Source organism: Rhipicephalus sanguineus, chromosome 1, assembly GCF_013339695.2.
Source record: "Rhipicephalus sanguineus isolate Rsan-2018 chromosome 1, BIME_Rsan_1.4, whole genome shotgun sequence".
In the NCBI taxonomy this organism is placed as follows: Eukaryota; Metazoa; Arthropoda; class Arachnida; order Ixodida; family Ixodidae; genus Rhipicephalus; species Rhipicephalus sanguineus.
The window spans coordinates 281,091,294-281,115,817 of record NC_051176.1 but is presented as its reverse complement, the minus strand read 5'-3'; positions in this window follow the sequence as shown (position 1 = coordinate 281,115,817).

The following is a 24,524-nucleotide window of genomic DNA, read 5'->3' as shown; positions in this document are numbered from 1 at the left end:
GTGCAACCCTCCCGTTGACGCGGGAACTGCATTATACTGTATGCCTGCACATTTTACTCTTCATTCCGCGTGCTTCGATCTCTTGGTGCGAAATCTGTCGGTTTACTGAAATAAGTGAGGAAAATCGTCGCCCCACGCGCGAACACGCTTGGCTATGGGACGAAATTTAGCGCACCACATAAACTGAATTTCATTCATTTTTCGAATGGCTGAGCCCATTTCCATTTGAAGAGTGACTGACCACTGACACCAGGGGCGTAGCCAGAAATTTTTTTTCGGAAGGGGGGTGGGGGGATGGGGTTAACTATCCTTTATGTATGTTCGCACGTGCGTTTGTATGTGTGTATGTATACACACACGCAAAAACTGAAAAACTTCGGGGGGGTTTGACTCCCCCACCTGGCTATGCCAACGGCTGACACACATTGGAAATAATAATAATAATAATAATAATAATAATAATAATAATAATAATAATAATAATAATAATAATAATAATAATAATAATAATAATAATAATAATACCCAGCTCGAACGCATATAAAGGAATTTCTGTTAACAAGCATTCGTGAAGCGAGTGATGAAATTCCACAAACACTTGCTGTGGTGCCTAGCGGTTAAGGTGTTGCGCTGCTTAGCACGAGGTCGCAAGCTCGATACTCCGCCACGGCGGCCGTGTTTCGGTGGGGGCGAACTGCAAGAACACCCATGTGCTTAGATTTAGGTGTCCGTTAAAGAGCCACAGCTGGTCAAAATTCTCCCGGAATCCCCTACTACGTGGTGTGCCTCATATCATAATCATATTGGGATTCAGGCACGTAAAACCCCGGAGTATCATTTTAAATGAAATGAATATGCTGCCCTTGCTCAAAGCGTTTTGCAGCATAGGTAGCTAGTTGGGCGAGTTGGTGCGTATTCATATTTGAAGAAAATCAGCGCACAGAAAAACGAAGACAAAGAAGAGATGAAACACACTCTTTGTCTTCGTTTTTCTGTGCGCTGATTTTCTTCAAATATGAATAGGTGATATCGTGCCTGCCCCGCTAATATCAGAAAGGCACGAGCGCACCCACCACGCGATGCAACGCCACTGTGTATTATATGGTTTCCGGGATCGGCCACCTTTTCATCGCGCTGTCGTCGGAAAAGCGTTGGGTGAGGGCTGGTAGCTGACCGATTTAGAGGTGAGCGCCGGGACGTTCGCGCAAGGAATAAAAGTTTTATATGCGAAGCCTATCTTAGGCTATTTCCCGGCTATTTCGGTCACGTATAAAGGCGCTTCTACAGGAATGCATTGCGAGGCACCGCGATCCCATATGAATGCATAGGCATGCATTTGTAGTATTTGGGTGATAATGAATCGCACCTATTACCTACGGAGCGTGTCGCAACTCGAACATTCGACCTTCTGAGCGTGTCGGTACCCGAACCCTCGCCTTTCTTAGTGTGTCAGGTACCTAAGCGTAGACTTTAATGCATGTAGGGCAGCGAACTTTGAGCCTCTGCGGTATGATGGGACTCGACCCTGAAACTTCTGAAATGTATCGAACCCTCGACCTTCGGAGCGTGTAGGGATTCAAACCCTGACCTGCTGAGCGTGTAGGTTCTGACGTTCTCATATGGCTACTTCCTAAACTTATCTATCGTCCTATAGCGATGCTACAGGGGAACGTAAGCGAGTATACGCATGCGCTGCGGGATTTACGCAACTTTTTACAGCGAAAGCTGTTATGAGGTCATTTCACCAGCCGTTTTTCGCGCCGTAGTTGTCCGCCGCCGCCGCCGGTGTCCGAAACCAGTATCGCTCGAAATAAGAAAAAAAACGAAATAAGAAAAAAATCCAGGATGGAACGAGGTCCGAACCTGAACCCTCTGCGTGTGAGCCCAGTATTCAACCTCTGAGCCATGCCGGTGCTTGAAACTGCTTTGCAAAAAGGTCTTATACAGGCTTCATGTCGGGAAGGAACCACATTAGCATATGCAATATAGCGTGGTAGAAGAGTAAAATAAGCACCAAGCGTCGCACAACGCGAATTCTGTAACCATGCAGGCGTCACACAATGCGAATTGCGCAACGAGTAGGTTGTTGAATGCTTCCAACCCATTACAAAGGATCTGCCATAATTCTTCGTCGTCATCAGGCACAGCATCAACAAAGTGCGCATAATGCCTTGCATGCGTTTAGCAGGTACCACGGCTCTCCGTAGAATGACGAAAAATGGCACAGTGCCTGCTGCCCTACTTCTAAAAAAATACAATGATTTATAGCGTAGTGGGTTCCTCGCAAGTGCACTTGTATTGGTTGCCAAGGAAGCCCATAAGCGCATGATCCATTTCCTCGGGGTCTCAGTAAAATTACAATGATTTATAGCGTAGTGGGTTCCTCGCAAGTGCACTTGTATTGGTTGCCAAGGAAGCCCATAAGCGCATGATCCATTTCCTCGGGGTCTCAGTAAAATTACAATGATTTATAGCGTAGTGGGTTCCTCGCAAGTGCACTTGTATTGGTTGCCAAGGAAGCCCATAAGCGCATGATCCATTTCCTCGGGGTCTCAGTAAAATTACAATGATTTATAGCGTAGTGGGTTCCTCGCAAGTGCACTTGTATTGGTTGCCAAGGAAGCCCATAAGCGCATGATCCATTTCCTCGGGGTCTCAGTAAAATTACAATGATTTATAGCGTAGTGGGTTCCTCGCAAGTGCACTTGTATTGGTTGCCAAGGAAGCCAAGCATGATCCATTTCCTCGGGGCCAGTAAAATTACAATGATTTATAGCGTAGTGGGTTCCTCGCAAGTGCTTGTATGAATTCGCTCGGTCTCTAAAGTTCTTCGCCCCCCCCCCCCCGGTCTCTCTCCCACGTCAACGTATGTTATACAGCATGACGGGAGAGGGAAATAGCGACCGGGTGTCACCCAATGCAAATTACATAACTGGTGGGCCGTTTAAAGCTTCCAACCCATTACAAAGGGCTGAGCCATAATTCTTCATCGTCATCAGTCGTCGCGTCAACAAAGTGCACATAATGCCTTACAGACGTGTAGCTGATGCCTCGTTTTTCCGCAGAATGACGAATAATGGCTTAGTAGGTGCTTCCCAACTTCACAAAAATTGTGATTTATGGCATAGTGGGTACCTTTCTAATGTACTTGTATTGTAGCCCCAAGAGAGCTTGCAACGGGCTCTAGAAACGCCGCTCTTCCAGCTTTCGCTGTGACTGTGCTGCGGTTTCAGCGCAGGCCTGGCGTTTTTTTTTTTTTTTTTCAGCACACTTTTATCTAGAGCTTTATATTCTCTACTGTTTTTCATTCGGACATTCGTACTTAAGCTGCACGTTGAACATAGTGCTGCGACAGTGCCCGCGGCAGAGGCAAAGGGGTCGACTCTGCGATAACGCCAGCAAAAAAAGAAAAAAAGAAAGAAAGAGAGAGAGAGAAAAGCACCCATCCATTGTGACGTCGTCTTCCCACACAGTGGCCGATAAGGATTTCTGAGAGTCTGGAACTTGACACTTCCTCAAGGGAGCACTTGTGACGCATCACGTGACGTCAAACTAACGTGTATGATGCGGTACACCTGCGACACGTCCTATGTATCTAGCTGTACTGCTGTGTGCTATTAGCCGCATCCGAGTATGCACATTCTATCCTACGGTAGAGTTATCGCACGCGACAGTCGGGAGGTACATGGACGAGGAAAACTTGCACCACTGCCGCATCTGTCTGCATTAACGTTGGCTCTCCTATAACACAATTTGCATGCTGTTTCACCGGCCTTCCAAGGCAACTCAGCCGCAACACGGATTTGACTACTACTCTGCAATCTTTCCTGATTACGGAACTTGCATTCGCTTAACGCGCTTTCTTTAAACGTCATGATCAGCTTAATTTTCTTCCCCTTTTAGAAATGCTTTGGGGCAAATCAGGTTAATTAAATATCCCGACTAGCAAGAACCAGACGCCCCACACTGAAGCACTATACGAGTGTTTCAAGAAATATGTGTGAAAATTCTCAAAAATAAGGGAAGTGAAGTATTTCATAATTACTTTTTCTGAGTATTGCTTTCTTTTCTTTCCTTTTTTCCAGCACATGCAGTTTGTAGTTAGTAGATGTTTACGGGCTTACTACTCCGAATTAAATGTTTTTTGTATTGAAATCCGAGACATATAAGCCTGTTTATTCGGCGATTCTCTTCACGTCGATAACGCAACTCTTCACCGCCTTTTCTACTAATTTATGTGTGAACCTGGCTGGAGGCAAAATAAAAAAATCATTTCTTGTTTTAAAATCAAAACTACACATATTCCGTGTTCTATTCTTCGTTTTGATTAATTTTGTCATCTAAATACTTGTTCAACAAGGTCGAGAGTCTGGCCAGGTGATGACTGACCATTACAGCACGTGTGTGAAGCAGCACACTGAACAGAACAAAAGCGGACAAGACACAGGAAAAGAATACACTCGCTGTACTCGCAACAACTGTATTTCTAGAAAGCAGAATTAGTATGCAAACTTACTCACGCACCCTCTCATATATATATATATATATATATATATATATATATATATATATATATATATATATATATATATATATATATATATATATATATATTTGTGTGCGTGTTCAAATGGTAAATGGTGTACGTAATACACGCGTGCATAAAGAAAGTGGCTCATTCGATTAAACATGTCACGTGATTCTTCCCAGGAAGAAATAAGCCCGCCCACTCGAAGGGGCAAGCGAAGAGTATACGACTACGGGACGAAAGACCGAACGCATGCGGACAAAGGGCGTTCAAGTCTCAAGTGAGACGTGGAGAGAAATTAAAGCCGCGTACCAACCGTGTACAATAGCCTTCAGTTTGTGCTGACAGTTAACAACGCATTCACGCAAATCACCTCGTTCGGCCAAGCAAACAAACACACTGCACTCTTAACCTCATGTGTGCCCAGATGTTAAAGTGGCGGTCGCCTTAAGACACAGACGAGACCGCTAACGCAGTTGCCTCGGGCATTCGGTTCCGCCTGTTTTCATTCCGTCATCGCGCCGGCGCACCTCAATCGGATCAAACGTCGACCCATATTGCGCGCCGCCGCCGCCGCAGCTGACTCCGTGATGGAGAGAAAGGCTGGGAGGGGGCATCGCACGGCCGCCGCCGCTTTCCCGCGGTCAATAGGCGAAATCGAAGAACTGCGGCGGTCAGCGCGTGCTGAGGCACAACCCGTTCCCACAGGCAGTGCGTGCGTCCGGCCTTGGTTGCACTCGCTCTAATATGAACAAGAGCGCGTTATGTCAACAAACGTGCGCGGCATGGAGTGGATTAGGGCGGGGAATATATGCGCAGCTGTGGTTCCGGCAACGCGTCCATAGCGCGCAATCCCGGCGTGGGCAGACAAACAAGATGCACGCCGCGGCGGGAGAACGCGCTCTACCGCCGACTTCTCGCTCGCGGCGCTCTTTGTTGCTTTCCAGTTTTGCCTGCAAGAGAGAGATAAAAAAAAGGAAGAGGCACAACGCGAGCCGTCAACAAAGAGACGATCCATCTTCCCAGGCTCCTCGCCATGGGAACGCGAGGCCCAGGAATGCGAGAAAGTAAAAAAAGGAGAGTTCGTGCGCGCACGCGTAATATAAGGTAAGCTATGGGACTCCACAGGCTGTGAGACACGCTGTCTGGGGGTGAGTTCGGGATCGAATTTGTTCGTGCCTGTAAGCGCAAGTTCACGTAAAACGTGGTCCCAGATAGGTCCACCTGGGATACTTTCACGCACGTCTTGAAAGGAGAACGTTCATCTCTCCCTCTCTTACTTCCTTTACGTGCGCAGTTACAGCGGCACTGTAAAAAGAAACCTCAACTTTAAGACAAGCGTCGTTAAATTTTACAATGAACGCAAAATAACGGCTTCATAAGTGAGGCCTACTTCCTCATCTGCACTTTGTTTCGAGTGAAGGCACAAAAGAAAGAGAAACAATCCGACAGTCTGTTTTATAAACGCGAGCCGCCAATGAGGCAATGAAACTGCTCATTCCATCACAATACGCCGAATAGCATCGATGCGCCGCTCGGAGCCGGACCGCGCTCGTTTGATGCGGAGGCAAGCAGAGGTTTCGATAGAACGGGCGTTACTGCCGCTGACAAAGCTGGTGAACGTTTGCCTCTCGCCGTGAGTGACGCTGGCGACAAGTGGTGGTGAGCCACTTGCGCTGGGACGCAGCTCGCCCAAAACGTCGCCGGGAGCGATGGGTTGACTTTCCTTCAAGAGCTTGTGCGGCCCATCTTCTTCCTTTTCCCTTAACGCGTTCCCCAAGCGCATAATTAAGTAGAAAATTGGCGCGGTTCAGCGCACTGCCACCGACTCGAGGAAACTACTTTTCTATTTCTTGTTTCCGCCTATAGAAGCGCACTTTGTATCGAGCAGCAGCTGCCCCCCTCCCCCCGTGGAGGAGGAAGATCGGACCGGCTTTCGCCACCAAAGAAACACACACACAGCAGATGCGACCATGTCAAGTCACGTGCCCGCTTGGTAGAGCCGAATGCGTGAGCCCACGCACTTTGCTGTACATAGCTTGTTCTATATACTACCGCGGGCCCGTCTGCGGAACTGGTTGAGCATTCCGTAAAACGTGGCGGTCGCCTCAGCGGGAGAGCGTCCGGCCGCTTGTGGCGGCGCTCTCGTTAATCTTGGCTTCCATTCAGGATGCGAGGGCGTAGTAAGTATCAGCGATGCGCCATACGAGATACGCGCTGCAAGCGATCGCAATCTCGGACCGAAAAAAGAACTCTGCGGCGATTCGATATCAGGTGCGACAGCCGCGACTGCATTGCGAAACAACAGCTTTCCACTGGCTTCGCCCAACGCCTCCCCCCTCGTTCAAAAGTTACAACGTCCGGTTTCGGCCACACTGCGAAGCAGCGCTGGGACCCGGCGAATGTTTTATTGTGAATCCGCTAACATTGTACATAGTAAGGAATCTGCAGTATCAGCTAAACACCGTATACATTACTTTAAAAGAATTGCCTGGGGCAGGCATCACAGTTCTCATGCTTGAATTGCATCGGTCCAAAAGGCGCGAATTACCTGTACAAATGAGGGTGTATAATCAACATTTAAAAAATTAAATCACTAACTATATTTGAACCGTTGTTTTACGTACGACCCATATTTCAAGCTGCGAAATGTGGCCGGTCATATGTTGCCAGACATATCCAGTTGGAACGAATTCGAATAGTGCCTCGTGTCGAGGCAGGCACCGTCATACTAGCGATAAAAATACACTGTTATTCCACAAAATTCTTTAAACGCCGTTTTATGCATTAAGTGACTAAAGTAACAGGACCGCCAGCGCATTTCGACGCAAAATTGGGAAACCAATATCAAGGAACTGGCGGCATTCTGGAAATGCTATCCACGTGCCTTGTGATCTCCACTGCTACAGTGCGCAAATGGCAATAAGCTGCAACGTAAATAGTCAGTACTTTATTACTGACTCTTTGTTAATACCATGAAAACACGCTCTGCCCATAAACCAGGGGGCAGGTTACTCCTGAGAGGTTCTAGCATCTCGCCACGATGCCAAAAAAGCCCAGATGTGGACCTCTGATGGCTGCAGCGTCGTCAGTTCCCGCTCGTGCAGTGGAACTGCTGGAGTCCTATAGCGTACTCTTCTTTTATTTCATTGACACGGGTGAATATATATCGACAGATGTCGCCACCAGATAATGGTGCCGGCTACTTCTTGTCACGTCGATAATACGGGAAAAAAAAGAAAAGCATTTCATATACATCACAGCCAACGGAGACCGTAAAAGGCACCTTATCCACGAATGACTGCGTACAGCGTGCACGCAATGCCAGACGATTTCGCCTTTGCGTTTTCGGAGTGAAAACTCAAATCTGGACAGGAAGTGTTGCCTCTATTCGTACTCCACGCCGCTCGCCTCGCATTCGATCTCTCTTCCCGATATTCTCTGCTAAGACAAGGTGGGAAGGTCGCTAGCTTTTTCTTTTTGACGTTTTTAAAAGATCGACAGGTTTAAAACGCGCTGATTTCCTACTATGTATCGCTTCTTCCGTTTGCCACTGTGCGGGCTTTGGCCCTTTTGAACAGGTTTAGTAAATGGTCGCCTTCGAAGATTTTTGTTCTTTTTTTTTCCTGCCTCAGGCTGTCTCCACAGCTTAGAGCAGCCACACGCGTTGGTCGCGACCACCATCTCAAGCGTCGATGTTACACACAGCAGCCTCCTTTCGGCCACTGCGGCGCTTCGGTCCGCCTATAGGCGGAGGCACCAATTTAGCGTCGAGATTTCCGAGCGATCGCGCGTGACATCTGGCGATCTTTACCGAGAAAAAATGCAAAGAAGCTCTGTTTTCGCAACCGGACCTGAACCGGTCAGCGCTGCTCGCGCTGCGCGGATCTGCTGATTCGGGTCCTGCCGCGCGTCGCTTAAGTTCGAAGCAACTTTGTCTAGACTGGATTTTCTGGCGAACGCCTTTTCTCGTACTATTTCATCTTGCGTACGTTTGAAGAGCTCGAATTTACTTCCTCCTTTTATTTTTCGGCATCGACGGAAGATAAAAGAGGCAAATTTCGTATTCCAGCGAGACTAATGAACTGCACGCGAGAAGTTCACGTTTAGGTTAAGTCGAGGTTTCGTAAACGACAACGCGCTCCGCAATTGCTCCCCCCCCCCTCCTCCCCTCGCGCCGTCAAACCTGTCCTCAGCGCGGTTTATTATTCAACCGAATGGCGCACTGCGTGCTCCAAACGCTATAATTGGACGTGGTGCAAAGACACGCTGTAACGTATGTGCTCTGTACGCCAGTTAACAGCGGGTTACTTGTTGAAACAAGCGGGACAAGAGAGAGAGAGAGACTCGTGAGCAATTTTGTGCAACGTGCGAGGTATTGAAAGTTGGTGCGACGGTTCTGACGGTTCCATTTGCTTCACGTCGCACGTAAAAAGCAACGTTTGCGGTATTTTGAGAGCTAGGTATTTACCAGTCGCTTTTACCCCCTTGCCCTCCCTTATGTGTGCGTATATAGCAAACGGGACAAGTCTAGTAAATTTCCGTGCCTTTCCTTCGTTCCCTATTTCCCTCTTTATCTGTATTCCCGGACGGCCGCCACAGAAGACGCCATATATATATAATCGAGAATGATGCAAGAGTCAAGCGCATTGAGTCAGGGACTGGGGCAGTCAGTCACTCGGTCACTCAGCGAGTCACTCACTCAGGCGATGAACCAAGGGAGCAGTAGTAAGCACAGTGCCAGTCCGTAGCCGTGAGATAAACAAGCCAGAGATGAGCCGAAGATTGCGACACCCCCGTCTCCAGCATAGCACGCTTTCGTAAGCGCGGCGTTCCGCAAGTGTCTACGTCCCTGGCCCCGATCCAACATACGTCCCAGAATTGCTGCACGCGGGACCTTTGTTTGGCGCACTGTCATCCCGGCCCGGTTACATTGTTGCCTACGGTAGCGAACGGCAGCCCATTAAGCCAAACAAGATGCGTCGCAGTGAAATTGACGCCGAATTTAAAGAGATAAGAGACAGGCGCCGTCGTTGTCAACGGTACCATCACCGACCAACGAAATCGCGCGCTTTTGGGTCTAAAATGAATATTGATCCCGTAGTGAGCTTAGCTATTACGTTCACGCGACCAGGGGACAACCACGTCTATCGAGGTTGCGCGCTGGGCTTCAGACGAGCTTGGAGTCACAACCTGGATGCAGTGGACCCACATCACGCGAGGCCGCAAGCTCTTCGTTACATGATGCCCCATCGTTGCGCCATATCGCTCAGGCAGACGCGTGAAGCGCAAGATAATTGCTATTTAAAAATTTAAAAAAAGATCGCTAATGATTACGCGTAAGGGAATAATATCTCGCAGCTTATTCACTTTCGAAGGACAGCCGCAGTGGCCGCTCCGAATATAAAGAAAAGACTGTGACTCTTTCAGCTATGATACTTATACCTGGCCACGACATTAGTGCAACGAAAACATTCGCGAGAGACGGTGGCCTGAACGAGATATTTTAGTTCTCTTTGTTGTGTGCCGTGGCGTGTTTTGTGCATGTTGCGCGTCGGGAACTTGCGCTGAGCGTATGATTTTTATTTCCCACCCTATCCCATCTAGAGTACAGCATGCCAGGCGTTCCGTCACCTACCAGCCCGTTATTTACGGAAGACCATTTATGCGTATGATTTAAAAAAAAAACGTCGAAAGATGAAACAAAGGTTTGTCATAGGCCAGCAGATTGTACACTTGTGTGTATTCATATCTGCCTGACACAAACGACACATTTAAGAACTGTCGAGGTTGAACTGAATTTATCCGCGTTCAGGCGTTGCCTTCAAGGATGGAGCATGTGTATTCAAGGACGACACTGCCTATACGTGCATGTATGTCTGTGGTTTTATCACGCTGCGAGTATTCTTCCGGCCATGAACCGATTCGCCCAATTGATAAGGTGCTGCCTATTTCGTCACCGCGCGCCAAACACAGCATTCTACACATTTGACTAAAACACGCATACGATCTATTTAGTTTTTTTTTTTTAATCTTTTTTTCTCGTATATTTCATTCTGGTAGCGACGCCTCTGCGTTACGCATCAGGGCTATAGGTTAAATTTTGGCCCAAAAATACCGATTAGGATAACTGACTACCGATAGTCAATGGCGGAATGGGTACCTAGGGAGGGAAACACAGTCGCGAAAGGCAGAGAGTTAGATGGAGTAATGAAATTCAGAAGTTCACAGGCATAAAATAAAACCAGCGTGGGGCAAGACAGGGTGAATTGGAGATCATTGGGAAGTGCCTTCGTCATGAAGTGGACGTAGCTGCTGCTGCTGCTGCTGATGATGATGATAACAAAATAATGCCAAAAACAACGTCTTCAGTGCTTATGCCGACTTCCCGTGTATGCTGTTTGTTGAGTACCTTTAATAGCTCGGAAAGTTACGAGAAGTGAGAACGAAACGCAGATAGGACTGAGAAACAAACGAGCGCACTATCAGCTGAAGTTTAATGAAGCACGCATGATAATATAAAATAAAAAAGGGAAGGAGGTAAAATACTACCAAAAAACTGCGCGAAATAAACCGAGGGACAGGGAAGAACAAGCGCGGACTAGCAACTGGAAGTTTATTGAAGGAAGCACAGATATAAATAACAAAAAAACTACGTGAACGATTAGAGGTTGGCGGTTAGTTAATCTATCTCTAGTTTGCGTAACGTAACCGAAGGCCTGGTAACGCACATGCTGCCATACTTGTGAATGTAGAATGCTTCAGCCACTTCTCGCGCTGTCCTATCTTTATGCCGAGACAGCACCTTTGTTTCATGCAGCAACGCGTGACATTTGCAAACTTTGCAATGCAAGCACAGATTTGACGAAGGCTGAGCCTCCAGTGAAGCCCTGTGATCCATTAGACGATTGTTCAAACACCTCCCGGTTTGCCCGATATAGCCATTTCCGCAAGACAAGGGGATGAGATAGACAACACCCTTGCCGTATTCAACTAACCCCTCCCGATGATTAACTTCACATTCACTCCACTTTTTTCCTTTGCCTTCGACTTTCCTATCCACTGCTGCGCAGACTCGGCCCTTGCAACTTGTTCCTAGAAGAAAAAAAACCACCTTGACACCATACCGATTTCCCACCTTTTTCATACGGTGGGAGAAAGCATGAAGATACGGAATGCAGGCGATTGGCATATCTTTATCAGTGGCCACCCTGTCGCCACCGCCCTTTCCTTCTTGTTTGAGTTTATTCAATAGTCTTTCACTAAGACACGCCAAGTTTTCTTCAGGAAAGTTTGATAGCCTAAGTCTTTTGATCTGGTTATCAAAAGCAACCGGCATTTGATGCGGGCACGACTTGGGCAAAGCAGATTCTAAGCACGATGCCGCGATACCATTCTTTACTAATTTGGAATGACAAGAATTCAAATCGAGAATGGGCTTAACTGGCCGAGGCGAATACAGCCAACATGTGTGCTCTTGCCCGATCTTGATTTTCAAATCCAAAAATAGAATACAATCATCTTTTGGGACCTCAAAAGTAAATTTCAAACCCCGCCCCTTCTCCTTGAACATTTTCAGCACATTGACTCTAGCATTCACGCAATTGTTCTTTTCAACAAAAACAAGAAAATCATCGACGTAACGCATAGTCTCAAGTGCTACACATCCCAAGGCCACTTTGAGGTCACGATCAATCCTACCTAGGTACACCTCACTCAGTATAGGCGCAACACGGGAACCAATACAGACCCCCGATTTCTGCCCGTACACGCCCCCTTTCCACTCAACCAGAGTCTAGCGTAAATACACCGACAACAGTTCCAGGAAGGCCCCAACAGAAACGCCATAGACATTCTGGAACCTTAGCTCGTAGTTGTCTTTTTGTATGCAGTCTCTCAAACTTTCCATCAGGGTGTCATGCTCCAACGAGTAGAAAAGGTCCTCCACATCTATACTAAACACTGACATAGCTCCGGGTGTTACTGTCCTCAGGAACTGAACAACTTCATCTGAATTCTTAAGACGGAAAGGATCCCGAATGCACAGAGACGAGAGGTGCTTTTGCAGGAAGCCAGATACCAAACACTGCCAAGTTCCGCGCTCTGAAACAATTGCCCTAAAGGGGTGACCCTCCTTGTGGGTTTTTACAGTGAAGAAAAGGCTCAGCAAATTTCATTTCTCGCCTCTCACATCCGCACACAGCCTGCCAAGCTTCAGCTGTTCCAGTAGGGCTTTCTTCTTCACGTCCCTTGGTTTTTCCCCTACACTCTTGAGGTTCTTCTCCAGCGCAAGCATCGCCTTTTCCGAAAAGGTGCTCTCATGCAGGAGAACTAGGTTCCCTTCCTTGTCGGCGAGCAAAGGTCTGATACTATTGGAAACTATGTAGTCCACCAAGGGATGAACCTTGCACTTTCTTCCGCTCCTTTCATTGAGCGCGGTCACAACCCCTGCTCCTTCAGCGATGCACCTTCCCTTTCCATCTTCAGAAACCCTTTCAGCGACAGAACGCGCCACGGCCAAAATTTTCGGATGCCCAAGGGTTGCCTCGAAGCAGAATTTTGGACCCATACCTAGGGTCTTAAGATGGGCTTCCGGCAAGACCATCCAGGGAGACTACTTTGGCAGAAGGTTTCACATGGTTTTCTTGTTATTTATATTTGTGGTTCCTTCAATAAACTTCCACTTGCTAGTCTGCGCTTGTGCGTGTGTCTTCCCTGTCCCTGTTTATTTCGCGCAGTTTTTCGTGGTAATGAAGCACTAACTCGCCCAGCGCTCAGTCCTTTTAGAGGTAAAATAATTGGAAAGCGCGCAGCGCGAATTCTGTGAAAAAATGAACAAGGCCAAAAAATAAAAACAAGTATGAAAATCATTCAGCCTGCGTATTAAACTGGATTTCTTTGCGCCCGAACGCAAGCGACGCATGATACAATCGCGATCGTGAGTGTAAAATATGACAAAACAAAATGGCAACACCAGGAAATGGCGGAGCACCGACATTTCCTGCAACTGGGCGGTATATGGTCATACGAGGCTTCGAGCGCAAGTTAATAAACTTCAACGAATTTCAGTTGATATAGTGCAGCGCATGTCTTGATCTGTTTCTCTGTCCTCAGTATCCGCTTTTTTTTTTTTTTTAACGCTGCTAGTAACTTTCCCGACCACGAATGCATATCAACTCGCCCAAATGTCGGTAGTTCTGACTTTTTTCATATAGATCTTACAATCACAACACTACAGTCGGATCGCTGTGATATTGAACGCACAGTACTGCCAAAGTGCAAGGCATACGAGAAAGAGATAAATAAAAAGTAGTTGCAAACAGAACTGATCGCTGAGATTGTTGAGTGATCGCGAAAATAATACAGTAGTGTTCACATTCACATGAGCACCCGCCATGGTAGTGTCGCGAAAGGCAGAGTTAAGCAGAAGGTTTTTCTTTTGAAATGTAGTTAGAGACGTTCTTTTTCGACTGCTCTTTTGAGAGGCACCCTCGGAGGAGAATTCCAGCCGACGGGGGGAAGAAGCTACATCCGGTCGTTTCGTTCGCGCCCCGTGCCCGAACGAGTGAGCGCCCAGCAGGGGGCTGCTAGACGACCGGCCGCCGAAACCCGAGCACGTGTGTGCGCGTCGCTGCTGCTTGCTGGAATGTGCTGTTTACAGAAAGTGCACTAGTTTTGTTCCGAAGCAGGATTCACGCGACCACGTAAACTCGCGTGGGGATTGGTTACCTTCGGCTTGCCTTATTGGTCCTAAGAAGCCGATTGCCAATTGGTGGAAAACCCCGAGGTTCGCGTACCCGTGGATGCTGCGAAACTCAATTTAAGCAGCGACTAGAGAGTGGACTCGGGGCCCACCAGCATCGCACGACCAGGACCAGCCAGGCAGGCCGACGGGGTATGCCATCATTTTCTATGTCTTGTATTCAGTGTATTTTGTAAATATAAGTTGTGTTAGATAAATAAACCCCCCAATGAGTGCTCTCCGGAATCATCGTGTTGACTCCTCGTCGCTTGCCTGTGCGGACTTGCTCCCACACTTCTTCGTCTCCTGGTCTTCCGATGCTCTTAACTTTTAACAACCCCGACGTTTCGCTACAGTAGCTTAGACTAAGGTTCAGTACTACTAAGCTCGATGATGCGGGTTCGATTCCTTGCCACGGCGGCCGGACTTCGATGGAGGCGAAATGGAAAATTCACCCGTGTGCTTAGGTTTGGGTACGCGTTAAAGCACCCCAGGTGGCCAAAAACAACTCGTAGTCACCCACTACGGCGTGCCTTATAGTCATATTGTGGCTTTAGCACGCAAAACCCTAGAGTATAATGTTCTTTAAACATTCACATCGGCACATGTGGTTCACCGGGGGGACAAGGAATGCACACGCATCCGTGGAACGCCAGTGGCTTTGTTCAGTCGACTGATATCGGTGAAAACGCGCAAAGCGTTCTTTACTTCTTTTGTGCTTTATCTCTTTGCTCTCATCGCTTTCCTCCCACACCGCGGCTCCCGAAAGACGTGTGTCAAGTGGAGATAAAGTTACGCGGCCTCCATACCGCATTGCTTTATTTTGTATCCGAGGCACGGTTTCGTGTTCGCAAAGAGGCGTCAAAAGCGGCGGCCCTTCGCAAACAAGCGCGGCTTGAACGGACTGAGAAAAGCCGCCTGGCCAGGCGGAGCCAAGCTGGTCGAGCAGCCGCATGGACCTGCCGGCGACCCCCCTCCTCCCCCGTCTCGCCACCCCACTGCCCGGCACGAACCTGCGGGAGACGCGCGCTGGAATGCGCCCGGGCAGCGCACGCGCTGTGCACGTGAAGGCGCGTTGGGGGGGCCACTGATCCCGCCACGAGGCGGCGGGTTCGATTCTCGAGCCGGCCGCCGAAACGTGCCCAGTCGAACGCGGAACGGAACAGCACGTGGGCCGACACTTGGAGGCGTGCGGCAAGAGCTCCTTGCAGTCGCACCTAATTATAAGGGGCGCGACAACAGGAGCATTTGACTCCCTTCTCGCACTCGTCGCGTAAACCGCCCGCGACTGCGTCCAGTCTCGTGCGCAGACTTGGACGTCGCCGCCTCAAGGGCGCACAACGCGGAAACGCACGCGACATGCGCAAATTTGCATCCACGGTTAAACGAACCCAGTGGGGGGCCCGGCAGAAAATGTGTCCCCACTTCAAGAAAGTTATTGGTTTGCAACGCTGCTCCATCGTGCACTCGGCACTTAATCTTGGCCTTATGAGGCCACGCTCCATACTGTTCAGTAAACGGTACTAGGGCTCAAGCTCAGGAATGGTTAGACTATTTGATTTCATAACCAGGAAGACAGACTTTAATGAAAAGCTGGAGGTATTTGCCCGGCTAATGACCTGGCGTGCTAATCCAGGTGCTGGTCGGCTTGGATGACAAATGTGATAGACCCTAATGAAAAAGAAAGCATAACGCAGATGACACGTATACACACACTAAAGGTATTCACAAAGTTTCGCTAAGCCCTGTGATTTGCAAGATTGCTGGGTGACCCACTGGTGACCACAACAATGTCATTGTTATAATAATATTTAAAGACACAAAACAACTAAAAGAGAAGAAATTAAAGTTGGTTGGCAGGCTTCAACTGATTTTGATATGAAGCAGAATGCTCTGACGTCGTGATTTATCTGCAAAGATGAACTACGTTGTAACGCAAAGGAGCCGCAAACTGAACTTGGCAAGTTTCGAGAACTTCTGTGGAACTGCAAAGCCTCCCCGGCCCTTCAAGAAAAGAATAATGGAACAGGCCCGAAAAGGCGCTGTTGGTCCGGGTTCGAATCCCGAACCAGTACGAATTTTTGGTCAGTTATAAGAAGCTTGCTTTCTGAGAAATCCGCATGGGTTTCCTTAGTAGCCTCGTTCTATCAACAAGTGGATAACAATTCTGTTCCTATCATGAACCTCACTCCACCCTGCGGTCTTCCGTGGAACTGTCTGCCAATGGTCCAAATACAAAATTAAAGAATCTGTGACATCGCACTGACGTATAATGCAGCCAGCTTCCGCATCTACTATCCTGCAATATTCCTGGAAGCACTGCAGTGGATGCAGCTGCGAATCAGACGCACTGGAAACAATATTTCTCTGTCCCCCAGCGTGTCTGTCTTTACGTGACAGTCGGTCTCAGCAAAAATACCTGCATGGTTCGAACAAGAATTTAGGACCACTGACTTATTACTCATGTATAAAACTATCAATTTAATCAAGTATGAACGAAAACAGAGAATTTGAAACATCACAGCACTGTATGAGGCTAATTAAAAGCACGTGACTATGCATCCGTAGAAATTGATAGGAGGACGATGAAGGGAGGACATCTGCAACAGTAAATGATAGGGAGCAGGAACCTGAATAAAGGTAACGTTGAGCCCCCCTCAAGTGTTTCAGAGTCAGAATGTGCTTGCGTGCAGCTATGCTCGAAGAAATTTGTCATCACTTTCAATGCTTTCCGCTCGGGCGTTTGTTTACTAAGCTGAAGAAGGCCTCTGAAGTGCGATGCGAGCTTTGGCGGCTGGTTAATTCTTGTCTCGAAAAAATTTCTGAAATGGCGTAGGGGCGATTCCTTCTTCGTTTCCTTAACATCAGTCTCCATACCAGCAAGCAGAATGCGTGTTATTGGTAAGGCCGTAGTGGTGCTATATCGTTTCGGCATTGGATCAAACTGCTTACGCGCCGTTGTTTTAAATGCGAAGCATTTCTTAGCGAACCTCTCGCACTTTGAGCGTTTCTATCTACGTATCTATCTATCTATCTAGCCGCCTACGTCTAGGTGCTCTCATGATCGCCTCCTTAACTTGGTGTAGACCAAAATTTGCATGGGAGGGTAAGAGGTTTTGACGAATATGATTGCCGGGTCATGGCATGAATAACGTTAAAATCCTGTCGCGTACGTCGTCAAACCCTTTCCACTAGACACTGTGGCACATACCCGTTTACCATGGGCCACGGTGTAGGGGTATGCGCCACAGGTGATTGACAGTTTATATCTACCCAGGAACGGCGAGAACATACATTGGTAACTTAAATGCTAGAGCATTAAGGAAAACCAACATACGCAGCGTTGACTCAACGAATTGAAAGAATGAAAATTAGGATCCCAGCAGAAATCGAACCCAAGTATTCTGCGTCGCAATCAGGTATTCTACCACTGAGCCACGCCAGGTCTATAAACTGGTTTGAAAAACAGCCTACACAGGCGTAATGTCGGTGCAACGTCAACTGTGGTTGTGGTGCTGGCTATCTAATTTTACAAGAAAGCAATAAACAATGCATGATACTCCTACGATGTGTACTCCAACGATACAGGCGTCATATCAGATTAACGCCTGTAGTTCCAGTGTTGGTTCCGCTTTTATAGCAGTATAATAAACATCACGATTTATTCCTACGATTCAGCAAGGTATATTGAAGCATTGCTCGACCCCGGAGGAATACATTAACGAAAGTTACAAATGATATCCACATCACCGCACCGTAAAGTGCACTTCGTCCACCATAACGACGCAGTGTCCTCTTCATTTCTTACGAGGCTGGGCGATGGCCTCATGCTGACCGAGGATGATGACAGATTGATTGACAGCCGCTTTGTAGACTAGGCTACGTAGGTCACATACGCCGAGGTAGTCTAGGAATAGGACAAACACCATCCGCTGACGTTGGTACGTAGCACTATCCAGGCCTACCAGCCTCGACGGCCTCTCACCAACGCGAAGAGTGGCTTCAGGTTCCGACATGTCGCCGGCTCTGTCGACAGACAGTTTTTTGACGAAATGACCGAGGCATCCACGAATTCCAACAGCTCTACTATACCACATACTTCACTAGACATGGACCCCTCGTCACCACGATCACGACCGGATCCTATAACAAGTCAAACTATAACAAGTCATTTCCAGCTGCTGGTGCTCACTGATCACGGTGATGATGCCCTTGTTCAAGAACTGTCGAGAACTTCTTGCAAACATGCACACGGGATCGTGAAACATGCATGCGTTCTCGGGACACGTATAAGCACTACATATCAGCTTTCCGCTTCTGGTGTTGGTAATACCGACCTTGCCATTGGCAGCGCTACCCAACCGTGAACAACTGGTTATATAGCACATATGCGGCTCTTCAACATATATATGTGTGCGTATAAAATTTATACAAATCTTTAGCGTCATTTTGTAACGTGTCGCTCAGTAAAATGCGTTACGCCAGTCACCTACCCGCCGCATGCTTCGCAAACATCGACTCCCACGGTACGTGGGATCTGCCGAATTTTTTTTCATCTCGGTGTCTCGCAGAGTCCATCCGGGGCATGACGCTACGGTTTTAGTTTGCAATTGGTTGACGTAACTTAATACTCTCTTTGAACTCGTTTGGAACCCCTTACGACGCCTGCCCACCGTGTCACTGCTTCTTGATATATACCGTACGACAAGGCTGCTCGAAACGTCAGGACGTCGATCACTGTGCATTCAGCCGATTCCCCGCTGGGCCACGGATTCGAATGGCACGTAAGTTTTCGAAGCGTACAAACGGTTACCGCGAGCAACTGGCCAGTGTTCGGTCGTCGAAAACAGACTGGCAGTCGCCGTTGTAGCGAAGATGATCGACTCCAGCTTAGCTTGAGCGGCGCGTATGCAAGACAAATGACCTCAGCGACGAGCGTGCAAGTACCGCGGGCCGGTGATTTGGATCGATCTCTTCTCGGTCCCTTTGTTCGCAAACTATTCTGTGGAGGATTCGTTACGCTTCGTTTTCAAAGAGCGTGTTGAAAAGAAAGACACGCGCGAGTGTTGGATGTAGCGAAGCTGCTCGAGGGCGTGGGAGCGGCAATAAATCACCGCCTCGCTCCGTAATTCCCTCCTCACGCCTGTTTGCTCTCGCGGAAAGGACGGCGAAATTTTGTGCCCCCGCCGTCCGCAGATACTCCCATAGCTGCGTGCGCCGCCGTGCCGGAGCGTCCGTGCGGCTCACGTTTCGCGTTAATGAAGCACTCGAATACACTTACGCCCGTGTGGGGAGGGTGGGGGGTCGCGACGAGGAGATAACAGCTTTACCCTGACCGCCCAGCACGAATGAGGAAACCGGTCGGCGAGATATGGGGCGCCCCCTTCGTAGTATATCGAAGAAGCTGATGCAATGGCGCCACAGTTTTGCACAGAGGACAAGGTGGAATAGTCCACTATGCGCGCACTGGATCAACGGCACCGGAGGGTGTCAGTTGAACAGCCGTGAAAGAAAAAGGAAAGCCGCTACGCGGAAACACTTTCGTCGCCGTGACGATATGTAGTGTCGGAATGCCAAGCTGAGGATGCCATCTTGACACCTAAAACATTCATTCTAGAGCAACTCACAAGCTGGAGGAGATTATCTTCTCTGAGCGCACATGAGCGGGTGCTATGTTTGGTCACGTGCTGAACATTTAACCTTCTCCTTTCTTTCCATTGAAAGAATCAGTGCTTGCCCTGCCCTTCTGAGCCAGTTTGTGCGCTGCTCTACAATAAAACACTTCCAACTCGCCCGCTTGTCCATCCTTTTAAACTTCATCTCTAAAACTATTCGCGATTCAGAGATGAAGTTTGAACAGGTGTGCCTTGCAGCACACGTGCTAAGTTGGCCGAAGTTGATAGCTGAAATTACTTTAGACTTGTGTTACTTCAAGTTTCTTTGATGTGTTCTGGTTAACCTCCTCGATTGATTGATTGATTGATTGATTGATTGATTGATTGATTGATTGATTGATTGATTGATTGATTGATTGATTGATTGATTGATTGATTCCCCAAAGGAACATTGAACACTGTCGCTGTAAGAAAAGTAGCAGCGGAAAGCTTCCAAATATTTTTTTTCGCAAACTGGGGTTACACCTAAATCAAAGCGTGGACGTAGACGTAATCCATGTACTACACTACGCCTGCGTCGAAATATGGGTGTCGGCAGTAAGAAATCAAACCGGCGACCTCGTACTCAACAGCGGAACGCCATATAACTAATGCAGGTTGCTTACCATATTTCAGCCACTCATGAGAGCGCACTCTCTTAATGACATTCGCAGTGATTCTCTATATGGTCACCTGGGCTTTCTACGCGCGCGCAATTCAGAGCACTTATTTAACATTATCATCACGGTGTATGCAGACTGTGATGACAATTCAGTTTTATCTCGTTGACAAGACCTCAGTAAGTGTAGAAATAACGCATACCCTGTGTGTAAGAGTATTTTGTCAACACAATCTGCCTTCCCGACCCTCTCCATCTTCCAATGCATTTTGAAACTGAAAAAAATATTCTGTATTCGCTCCGACACTAGAAACGTGCTCGTTTTTGCTTCTTCTTTCGACTTTTAGCGCTTTATTTTTAAATATTGAACCTGGAATGCGTTAGGTGTAAACAGTATTGACACAAGTATAATGAGAATATTTTATTGTGCTCGGTTTCTCTCACTCTCTCTCCTTCGTATCTTTATGGTCGCCTCACCTCCTCCCCCCCCCCCCCCCCCACACACACACACAGAGTAAGGTAGCAATTCATATCGTTAATTGTTCTGATTAATCTCCTTTCTTTTCCTTTCTGTCATTTTTCCCTCTCTCGTTATCATGAAATTAGTGTCGCGAGTGTGATTACCACTGCACACCTTTCAACGCACTGCGCGCTATATACGCCAACTCAATGAAAGCTTCGCGGAGGGTTTAGTAGCGCGCAATGGGCGAGCCCTGTTTTCTTCTTTCGAACACGCAAGCTGCTCTCGTCATTGAATGGCTGACACGAGCCGTAGTCTTTCGTATTCTCCATGGAACTCTAAGCGCCATGTCATATTACATGCCTCGTTAACACAAACGTTTCCGTTTTCCAGGAAAGTAGTCAGTATATGTCAGTCCTCCAATATAACGAATCGAGGGGAAAAAAAGAAACGATAAATTTAAGCGTTAGGGAAACGCAACCACCGTTCATCCAGCCAGAAATATAGGATTTGCTCTGACGACTTCGACAGGCCTGCTTTGATGTCCAAGAAGCACAACGCGTCAGCTACATGAAGCGCATGTTCAACAGGCCCCTGTTAAGTGTTCAACGCAGGTAATCGCTGCCTGCAAGCCACGGCGAGCAGCTTGTTGTGTGACGCTTGGCCTCATCTCTTCACCAACTGTTTCCGGCAGTGCAGAAATTTCGTTCTGCAGATATGCTTGCTGACCGGATCTGCCGACAAGCTCTATTATCTGCAGTGCTCGTCCTTCAGAGGCTCCCAAGAGTTGGCATCCCCGTCAACTTCTAAAAAGGCCTATATAATTACTCATTTTTTCTTTCTTCTCGCTTTGGCTTTCGTTTTGGTTCTCGCTTTGAATTTGCATATTTAATTATTCAGGTTAGCAGAACGCTCCGTCAGCCTATGTTGTACGCCTTCCATCATCTTTCTTAAGAAGTTACCAGAAGGCGTTCAACATTGCATTTTGTAAAGCACGCGTGGTATTACATATCGGCTTCGTGTTAGCATCAGATGACACAAAAGAGATGTAAAGATGGGGCGAGGAGGCGAAGAGGATGTGTGAAGGCCTTTGTAATCACAGTTCTCGGTATCAGTGCCACCAGTATCAAGAGGTGCGCATTATTCGGTGCCCTGTCACAACGTTTTGTTTCACCAGTCGCAGACAGCGCTCTGTGCGCATGCCTCTCCTTTCCTTCTTGTCCCAACCAGGCCTGTAGCAGGGGGGGGGGGGCTGCCCCCCCCCCCCCCGAAATTTTGGTGTAGTAGGTGTTTTTACCAAAAATAAAGAATAAAAATGGATGTTTTTTCACAAATAATCAAGGTTTTCTGTAAGTGCCCCCCCCCCCCCCCCCACCTCCCCCGGAAAAAATTCCTGGCTACGGGCCTGGTCTCAACCTATGCACTACATGCACCACCATGTGAATCAGTGTCCTTAATATCAAGACAAAAAATGCGTGCCTTTTCCACTGTCGTCGACAAAGCGCCGTCCATATATATAGTACGGACTGCTAGTACAGACAGGGCAGAAACATATAAGACCACCGACCGGTAGCAGAAAACTTCGCCCATATATGGCGGCGTGTCCGTATTAACAGGGGCCATATCAAATATAGGTGCTGCTGACGCCTGCTGGTCAACAAGCGTCCTGAATTCATTTACAAAGGCACAAACATATCCGAACAACGGCATATTTCGAATTTCGCGAGAACACAGCACAATCAAAGATCACCGCCCAAACACTCCGCACAGATGGTTAACCACCAAAGCTGAAACGTGCGGCCCTGGTGTTTATCACTGGTTTAATCCCGACGGCTCATTAAAGTCTTTCTCATTTATTGGTTACATCTGTCCAGAAATCTGAAATGGTGTTTGCCGCCCGTGTGTTCCCTTCTTCATTTTCAGTGGAGCAGTGGTGAGTAGTGGGGCTTGCCCAACTTCCGTGGCACATACCCGCAAGGAGAGACGGAGGAATCTTGGCAACTGCGCCGAGCCATATACAGTTTCGCTGTAGTAACTTCGTCATGAGTTTCTGAAAACTCCCGATGTTGCTCAAACAGAAATACAGCAGCGCTCCTACGTGCACGAGGCAATCTCTCAAGGCGTAGCTTGATTTCGTCTTCTGGAAATGCATATCTCCTCTAAAATCGAGTCCGTTGTATACGCAGTTGACCTCGCACGTAAATCACTCACAATTTCTGCTAAGCAGTCGACGCGGATGGGATGAGACGGTGAGCGCAGTCCACACTTGCCCAAGCACGTGGAAACTGTGTTAAGGGGTTAACCTGTGCTTGCCTAGTGGTGGCCTGTACTTCACGTGCAGTCCATCCAAAAATAAGACGTCGTAAACCCGCCCCAAAACCAGCCTTCGCCTCATTTCCCTAGCCGCGACCCCCGCGCTACGCCAAAGGCTTTTGCACTGCACTATGCACGACCAGGAATACAAAAAGCAGTTTATGGCACTCGCATATTGTTTTATACTTCATATTATCAAAGTGCATACAGAAATTGTGACGACAAGCAGGGAAGTTAATCATCTGAGCGTCTCTGCATGATTCGCTACCCAGTGCTGGTGCGTAGAATAAAGGGTCTTGAGAAGAGTACATAAACAGATGTAAAAAATAAGAAAGAAAAAAGAATTGAAGGTCCTTTTTTATCATACAGCAGTTCGCACATAGATCGCCAGAAGCGCAGTGATGCTTTCGCGGCCTCCTAATGCGATAGTTATATATCACCAAAGTGAATAAGACACTAGATTCACACGAATCAAAAGAAAGAAATCATTGCAGCTGTAACGACAGCTGATAATGACTGATAGATATGATATGAGAACATTCGCGCAGCGCTATGGTCTAGCGACATATTTTTCAAGTCAGTCGTTTACTTGCACAGCTGCGACATGTACACTTTCATCCAACTAAACCATAATTATCTTTCACCTCTTTTTAAGCTCCTGATCCGCTTCGAAACACTGCCGCTGAATCCTCGGAAACGATAAAACGTTTCTTCATTGGCCCCCTACAGTATTCCACCGCGTTATCACCTGATCAAGCAGTGCATTCAACAAATCCGACAATATATGCGCGTCTCCACGGTAAAGGAGAACTTTAAAAGAAACGCAGTTGCAAACATTTAAGAAAAGAAGAACATATGTTTGTCTTCAAACATTTATAGCTATCTCGATCCCACACAGCGCGAAATTTTAGCGATAGTTTTTTTCAGTTTGTATACGAAAGGCACCTAAAGAATAATACTAATGATAATTTGCGGGGTTTTACGTGCCAAATCAATAGGGCTCCGGAAATTTCGACCATCTGGTGTTCTTTAACGCGCACTGACATCGCGCGGGGCACGGGCCTCTCCCATTTGACCTCAATCGAAATGCGACCGCCGGGGCCGGGATCAGCAAAAGAAAGATCAACATAAACAAAACGACAGGCAGCTGCAGGCTGTCATCAGTCATTTAAAGAAGCGATAACAGCGCAGCACATGTCACACGAGAC